Genomic DNA, 7,795 nt, shown 5'->3' with positions numbered 1-7,795 from the left:
GAATTAAAAAACTGCTCTGGTCCTTAAGGGGGAATAATATGTTGGTCCTTAAAGGGAAGGTTCAAGCAAAAAAAAAAAGTGAGTTTTACTTACCTGGGGCTTCTACCAGCCTCATGTAGCCATCCTGTGCCCTTGTAGTCACTCACTGCTGCTCCAGTCCCCCGCTGGCAGCTTTCTGACCTCAGAGGTCAGGGCCACATTGCATACATTTTTACGCATTCCAGCTAGTGCAGGAACAAAAATTTACGTGTTGCACCACTAACACGTAAAAATGTATGCGTTAATGTTCCTGCACTAGCGGGAATGTGTAAAAATGTACGCAATTCGGCCCTGACCTCCGAGGTCAGAAAGCTCCCAGCAGGGGACTGGAGCAGCAGTGAGTGACTACAAGGGCACAGGATGGCTGCATGGGGCTGGTAGAAGCCCCAGGTAAGTGAAACTCATTTTTTTTTTTGCTTGGACCTTCCCTTTAAGGGATCAATAATAAAAAAGACCTTTTACAACTCATTAGACATTCACTCAAAGAAAGCTAGGTTAAACTGCAACAAAAACCCCAAATTAAGGAAAGGAATGTTCTGAAAGCAATCTTAATGATTTGTGCGAATTGAAAGCATTACCTTTGGGCTTCAAATTTCAAATTGCCTGTGGCTGTGTGCCTATGGATGCAGGTTTAAGATACCTTGATCCTGTAGCTTCCTCTTTCAGGACTGAAGTCCACCAGTTGCTACCAGCTTACGTCAAGTGAATTACACATTCTGCCTCTTCATGTGCACCGGTTCATCTTACAGGTGGAAATTCTTTGTCTTCTACCTCCTATGTTATTTCTCCTACGTTAGGTATCAAATGGCTACAATTGATTGGCCCATCCACCTATTAAATCCAAAAAGGACAAGAAATAAGCCAGAATGCAGTAACAAGCACATTTTATCAATGAAAAATGTATCCACTTATGGAAGCCTCAAAAGGATCTTCCCTCTCCTCAGGTTAATATCTTATTTTGAACCTGAGCTTGGTCTCGGGGTTGCTTTAAAGAGTTTGTTTTCAAATGCATATGTTATATCATGAAATGTACAAATTATTTTTTCTGCTTTATCTTGCAATTATATATTTATTTTGAACAATTTGAATTATATATTTATTTTGAACTCTTTAAGTTTTAATAAAATAAGACACTTTCCAATCTCTTAAAGAGGAGCTGTTAGGTATTGGGTCTCAGAGAAAATAAACACATATATCAGTAGCTAAAGATTGGCTGTACTTACATTACATATGCATTTCACTGTCCACGTTTGGATTTCACAGAATTTGTATATAGTATATGCAGAGATAGATGCTCCTGACAGCTCATGGCAGGCTCCATGTTTGTGAAGCCAAATGTGTCGTCATGTCCTGCCTGCTTCTGATCACAGATAAGCTCGTTCTTGAACAACACGGTGTGCAGTGAATATTAATGAGCCATGTGGCTAGGAACAATAGCTGACTCCTGCAGTGTAGTCTGCCCGAGATTTATCAGTGTTATCACGCTGGACTGATTAGAAGCTCCTGTACCGTCTCATTAGCAGCCGAGGGAAGGGCCCCAGAATGCTTTGCAGTTTAGCTGCGGCTTGCGTCTTTATGGGTCTATAACAGACTTAAGATAAGCACACATCAAAGGTAACTGAAATGTTTATCTTCACTAATGGCTTTTGAGCTTCCTTCTAAACTGTTTAACACAGGAGAATAGAGGTTTAAATTAGCTTCTGCAGCCTGACAGTTACTCTTTAAGTAAAAGCTACCATTAATACTGTGCCAAAATAATACTAATAAACCTCAAGTTTTTCTTATGCTGTAATTTATTTCTTATTTGCTTAATCAGTATACTGAAAATGAATGAATATTTGCTTGGCGAAGTGTGCTGCTCACTGTATGGCTGGTGCGTATAAAGGCTTACCATTTTCCAAAAGGAGAGTGTTATCCCTTCATGTTGATGGACTCACCCAAGCATGGGAATACATTTTCATTTTTATGCAGTTTGATTCTGCTGATTGCTAACAGCACAGTGAAATGAACAAATGTTAATTCTGCTAATATTATAATTTATTCCAATTCAATTAAAGAAAAATATGTGACAGAAAAAAATAGCAAAACACACACATTTTATATCATGTGATACATGCCACATAAAGTGACAATGCATGAAAATGAAATCACATCTCTGTTACATATACAGTAGCTGAACCAAAGGAGCTAATTCATTTTGGCTGCATCTACACCCAGCAAACAGAACTCAGATTTAATCTGATTTTGATAGATGCTGGGGAAGTTTTTTTTCCCCCCAGCGACAAATTATTGTTATTATTATTATTTGCACTGAGGTAGAATGTTCATTATACCTAATGTGGATTAAGCTAAATTGTTGTCTGGATAAATTATGATTTATGGCACAATAAAAAAATAGTTTAAATACTCCCTTCCAAAATATATTCATGTTTCCTAAACATTAAGGCTCCTTTAAAAGTTTATTTTTAAAAAAATTATGTGGGGTCCCCCCTCCTGAGCTTTTTTAATGCCCAGTTACCCATGCAGGCTAGGATAGCCAGAATACGGATCCCAGACTGCATGGGGCACTACACCCTGAGCTATACCAGCCCACATGGTCCATGGTATGGGGGGAGGCCCTTAGAGCTCTTGTCCAGTCTATGGACAGGGGGCTCTTCCAGAACTCTAGTGCCTAGGAGGAGGTGGTGACCGTCAACCCCATCGGGTATTGAGAGGTTATGGCGTTGGATTATTTTCGAGGATTCTGTAGTGGGCTTAATAAAAGGTTTATCAAATGTAAACTTAACTCTTTGAGGAAATGGGTAAGGGTTACGTTAGTACTACATACTCATTTCACCTGGGGAGGGGGTGGGCATCTGGGGTCCCCTTCTTAAAGATGCCAACATGAAACCCCTCAGGGCATTGATGACCCCCACCTTCTCCTGAGTAGTGGAGGTGGTGAAGAGCACCTTGTACATGGAATGGATAAGGGCTCTGGAGCAGAGAGGGAAGCTTGGCTGCCATGCCATGTGGAATGGTATAGCTCAGAATGTAGAGCTTTACATGGTCCAGGCTTCACATTCTAGCTATCCCAGCCTGTATGGGTGACAAGGAGTTAAAGAGGCATAGGAGGGGGACCACACATCATTTTTTTTTTAAATTAACCATTTAACCTCCCTGGCGTTCTATTAAAATCGCCAGGGAGGCTGCCGGAGGGTTTTTTTTAAATTAAAAAAAAACTATTTCATGCAGCCAACTGAAAGTTGGCTGCATGAAAGCCCACTAGAGGGCGCTCCGGATCCGCACTTTCGATCGCCTCCGGCAATCGAAAGTAACAAGATAGGCCGCAACGAGCGGCCTATCTTGTTTTGCTTTCCTCGTCGCCATGGCGACGAGCGGAGTGACGTCATGGACGTCAGTCGACGTCCTGACGTCAGAGCCGCCCGATCCAGCCCCTAGCGCCGGCCGGAACTGTTTGTTCCGGCTGCACTGGGCTCGGGCGGCTGGGGGGACCCTCTTTCGCCGCTGCACGCGGCGGATCGCCGCGGAGCGGCGGCGATCGGGCAGCACACGCGGCTGGCAAAGTGCCGGCTGCGTGTGCTGCTCTTTACAGAATGAAAATCGGCCCAGCAGGGCCTGAGCGGCGACCTCCGGCGGCATACCCCGAGCTCAGCTCGGGATTACCGCCAAGGGGGTTAATGGCCAAATCATAGCTAAATTTGCCAGGGATTCTTATACAGCAAGACTGTGGCTGTACAGTAATCCTTGCCCAAAGCATTGCATGTTCCACCAGGGTTTCCAGGTGGTAATTACGCATTGTGTACTGACCACCTGGAAACCTGTCTATCACCCTCTGCTGCTGTCACCTCTCTGCCATACTCCCCAGCTGTCACCTTTCTGCCATTTTCTACTCTCCTACTGTCACCTCTCTGCCACCTCCTACTTTCCTGCTGTCACCTCTCTGCCACTCTCGCCTCTTGTCACCTCTGTGCCACCCTCTACCTCCCCACTGTCACCTCTATGCCTTCTACTAGTCTACTGTCACCTCTCTGACACCTACTACTTGTCTGCTGTCACCTCTCTGACACCTTCTACTCTCCTACTGTCACCTCTCTGCCAGTTCCTTCTTCCCTGCTGTCACCTTTCTGCAACTCTCCCCTCCTGTCTTCTCTGTGCAACCCTCTTCTCTTCTGCGGTCACCTCTCTGCCTTCTACTCTCCTACTGTCACCTCTCTGCCACCTTTTACTTCCCTCCTGTCACCTCTCTGCCACCTTTTATTTCCCTCCTGTCACCTCTCTGCCACCATCCCCTGCTGTCACATCTCTGCCACCTTCTACTCTCCTACTGTCACCTCTCTGGCACCTCCTATTTCCGTGCTGTGACCTCTGTGCCACCCTCTACTCCCCCGCTGTCACATCTCTGCCACTCTCTACTCCCCTGCTGTCACCTTTCTGCCACCCTCGACTCCCCTGCTGTCACCTTTCTGCCACCCTCTACTCCCCCGCTGTCACCTTCTACTCACTTACTATCACCTCTCTGCCACCTTCTACTCTCCTGCTGTAACCTCTCTGCCACCCTCTACTTTCCTGCTGTCACCTCTCTGCCACCCTCTAATCCCCTGCTGTCACCTCTCTGCCATCAATCCCTGCTGTCACCTCTCTGTCACCCTCACCTGCTGTCAACTCGGTGCCACCTCCTTTACTACCCTGCTGCACCGCTCTGCCACTCCCAATATCCCATCTGTCACCTCTATGCCACTCTCTACTCTCCTGCTATCACCTCTTTGTCACCCTCCCCTGCTGGCACCTCTCTGCCACCCTCCCTCTCCTACTGTCACCTCTCTGCTGATGGGTGTATTCAGATAAACTGGGCATGCTGCGTAACTGTATTACTTGTGTGGGCAAGCTGCGTACCTGTGTTATTTGGGCTGGCATACTGCATAACTGTTATTTGGGTGGGCATGCTGTGTAAGGCGTTGTTCACATCATAAATCGCCAGCGTTATCACGAGCGCTGAGCAATTTATTGAGAGTTTTTTTCTTCGCTTTTCCCTGTGCTTTGTGCTTAGAAGAGTGCTTCTGTAAGCGCTTTTGCAGAGCGATTCGTTTTTTCACTTCCTGATGTCAGTCAGGAAGTGAACTCTTTCACCCGGTAATGAATAAATACAATGTATTTATTAATGAAAGTGCTGGTAAAATCGCTATATAAAGCATTTTTTCAAGCGCTTTGCAATTTCCCTATACCTTCCATTGAGCAAAAACGTTCAGGCAGCGCTTTGCTGAGCGGATCGGAACCAAACCATTTAGATGTGAACTCTTTCATAGGGGAATCATTGCACAAGCACTTTCAGGTTGATTTGTAAAATCGCCGGCGCTTAAAAAAAATATTAAGATGCCCTAGGTGCAAGGAGTGTGATGGTCTAGAGATGGCCCGAACGGTTCGCCGGCAAACGGTTCCTGGTGAACTTCCGGGGTTCGCGATTGCAGATAACCGTGAACTTTTCCGGAAGTTCGGTTCGCCCTCATAGTGCATCATGAGGGTCAACTTTGTCCCTCTACATCACAGTCAGCAGGCACATTGTAGCCAATAAGGCTACACTCCCTCCTGGAGCCACTCCCCCCTTATAAAAGGCAGGCAGCTTCAGGCTTTTCACTCACTCGTGTGCCTGCATTAATTAGAGAAGGGAAAGCTGCTGCAGACTCTCATAGGGAAAGCTTAGTTAGGCTCTTGTAGGCTTCTTAGCTTGCTCCTTGCTGATTCTTATTGCTAAAAAAGCACCCCTCAACAGCTCTTTTGAGAGCTAATCTTGTTCTTGTGATCTATTTTTTTTGTTTTTTGTGTGTCCCACTGACACTTGTGTTGCATAGACAGCCTTGGTAATTCCTACTGTGTGTGCCACTGCCAGGCCCAGCACATTCAGTGACTACCTGTGTGTGTGCCAGGTGCACATTGTCATACCCATCACTGCATATACCTACCTGTTGTTCACTGTGCACCCACCTACCTACGTGAGTGCACGCAGTGTCACTGTGCCTGTCCGGTACCTGTGTGTGTGTGACAGGTGCATATTGTAATACCCATCACTGCATAATGCATATACCTACTACCTGTTTTTCATTTCAGTGCACCCACCTAACTATGTGAGCACACGCAGTGTCACTGTGCCTGTCCGGTACCTGTCTGTGTGTGACGCATAGGCAAACGCAGGGGGGGGGGGGGATTACAGCTGCCTAGACTCCCCCCTCAGACCAGGGCCAGTGCACTGTCTGGGGACAGGCACAAGTTGAGACACCAGAATATCTGCAGGTATCCTGCAGCTCACAGCACTGCCCCCTTTATTTCCCTGCTACAGTTGACTTTGGATGGGGCAGCAGCGTGTGTACAGAGCATGGAGCAGCAGTGTGTGTACAGAGCATGGAGCAGCAGCCTGTGTACAGAGCATGTAGCAGCAGCATGTGTACAGAGAATGGAGCAGCAGCGTGTGTACAGAGCATGGAGCAGCAGTGCGTGTACAGTGCATGGAGCAGCAGTGCGTGTACAGAGCATGGAGCAGCAGTGCATGTACAGAGCATGGAGCAACTCTGGGGAACTTAACAGAGTCATGAGTACAACCCTGTACCATATTATACTATATTGTAAGTGGCTGAGGAAGACCTTTCAGGAATCCCCCCCTTGAAAATCCTGGGTTTGCCCCTGTGACAGGTGTCCATTGTAATACCCATCACTGCATATACCTACTACCTGTTGTTCACTTCAGTGCACTCACCTACCTATGTGAGCGCACGCAGTGTCACTGTGCCTGTCCGGTACCTGTGTGTGTGTGTGTGGCAGGTGCACAATTGTTCACAGTACCTGTGTGACCACACACTGTGTAATATACCACTCCGAGCATAACTGTTATGTGACAGCTGCACATTGTATTGTAATAACAGTCACTGCATACCTTTCACTGCATCTGTGACTGCACATTGTATTATACCTGGCAGTCAGCGCATGCCTTTCACTTGAATGGATGGCAGACTTGCCCTTCATAACAGATTCTCGTTAAACGTAGGAAAGTCGATTAGTAGTGTCATATACAGCAGGGCTTCAAAAGTCCTCCTGTATCGTTATTTTTTGTCACTACCTCAGGATTTGCATGCCATGCCTGCTGCCTTCCTTGGATGTGTGGTGGTAGCCGTTTCTCAGGCTCCAACTCCGGACCGGAATCGAACCCTGACTCCCCGGCCGTGCGCTTTCTTTAACAATGGTAGAGAAATAACCATCGACAGTATGAGCAGCGATGGACTACTGGGTGTGCAGGCTTGACCTGCGGCCAGAGCTGTGACAATTTGCCATCCAACTTCTGTCTTGCCCTGCCTCAAGTGTCCTGTCAGAAAGGACCTTCAGCGCAGCTAGAGGCATTGTCACTGAGAAGAGAAGTCACAAAAGTGTTCAGTACCTCACCTTTATCAAAATGAATGAGGCATGGATCCCGGGGGGTTACTGCCCACCCAAAGACTAAGTCAGTCCCCACACACAGTATCTCTGCCTGCACGCCGTGTGACTGCCTACCCTAAGACTAAGCCGCTCCCCACACAGCATTTCTGCCCGCAGGCCGCTTGACTGCCTTCTCCGCCACCACCAACAGGGTCCAGGACTCCAGGTGGATTCCTGAATTTTTAAGGCCGCTGCTAGCAGCGGCTGCTATAATAATTTTTCTGGTGCGTGTACATGCCTGCATAATTTTTCTGGCTGCACTGCAGCTGCAACAACAAGACAAAAGGCATGTACATGT

This window comes from Hyperolius riggenbachi, chromosome 1, assembly GCF_040937935.1.
Source record: "Hyperolius riggenbachi isolate aHypRig1 chromosome 1, aHypRig1.pri, whole genome shotgun sequence".
Taxonomy (NCBI): domain Eukaryota; kingdom Metazoa; phylum Chordata; class Amphibia; order Anura; family Hyperoliidae; genus Hyperolius; species Hyperolius riggenbachi.
Note: the sequence above shows the minus strand (reverse complement) of the source record.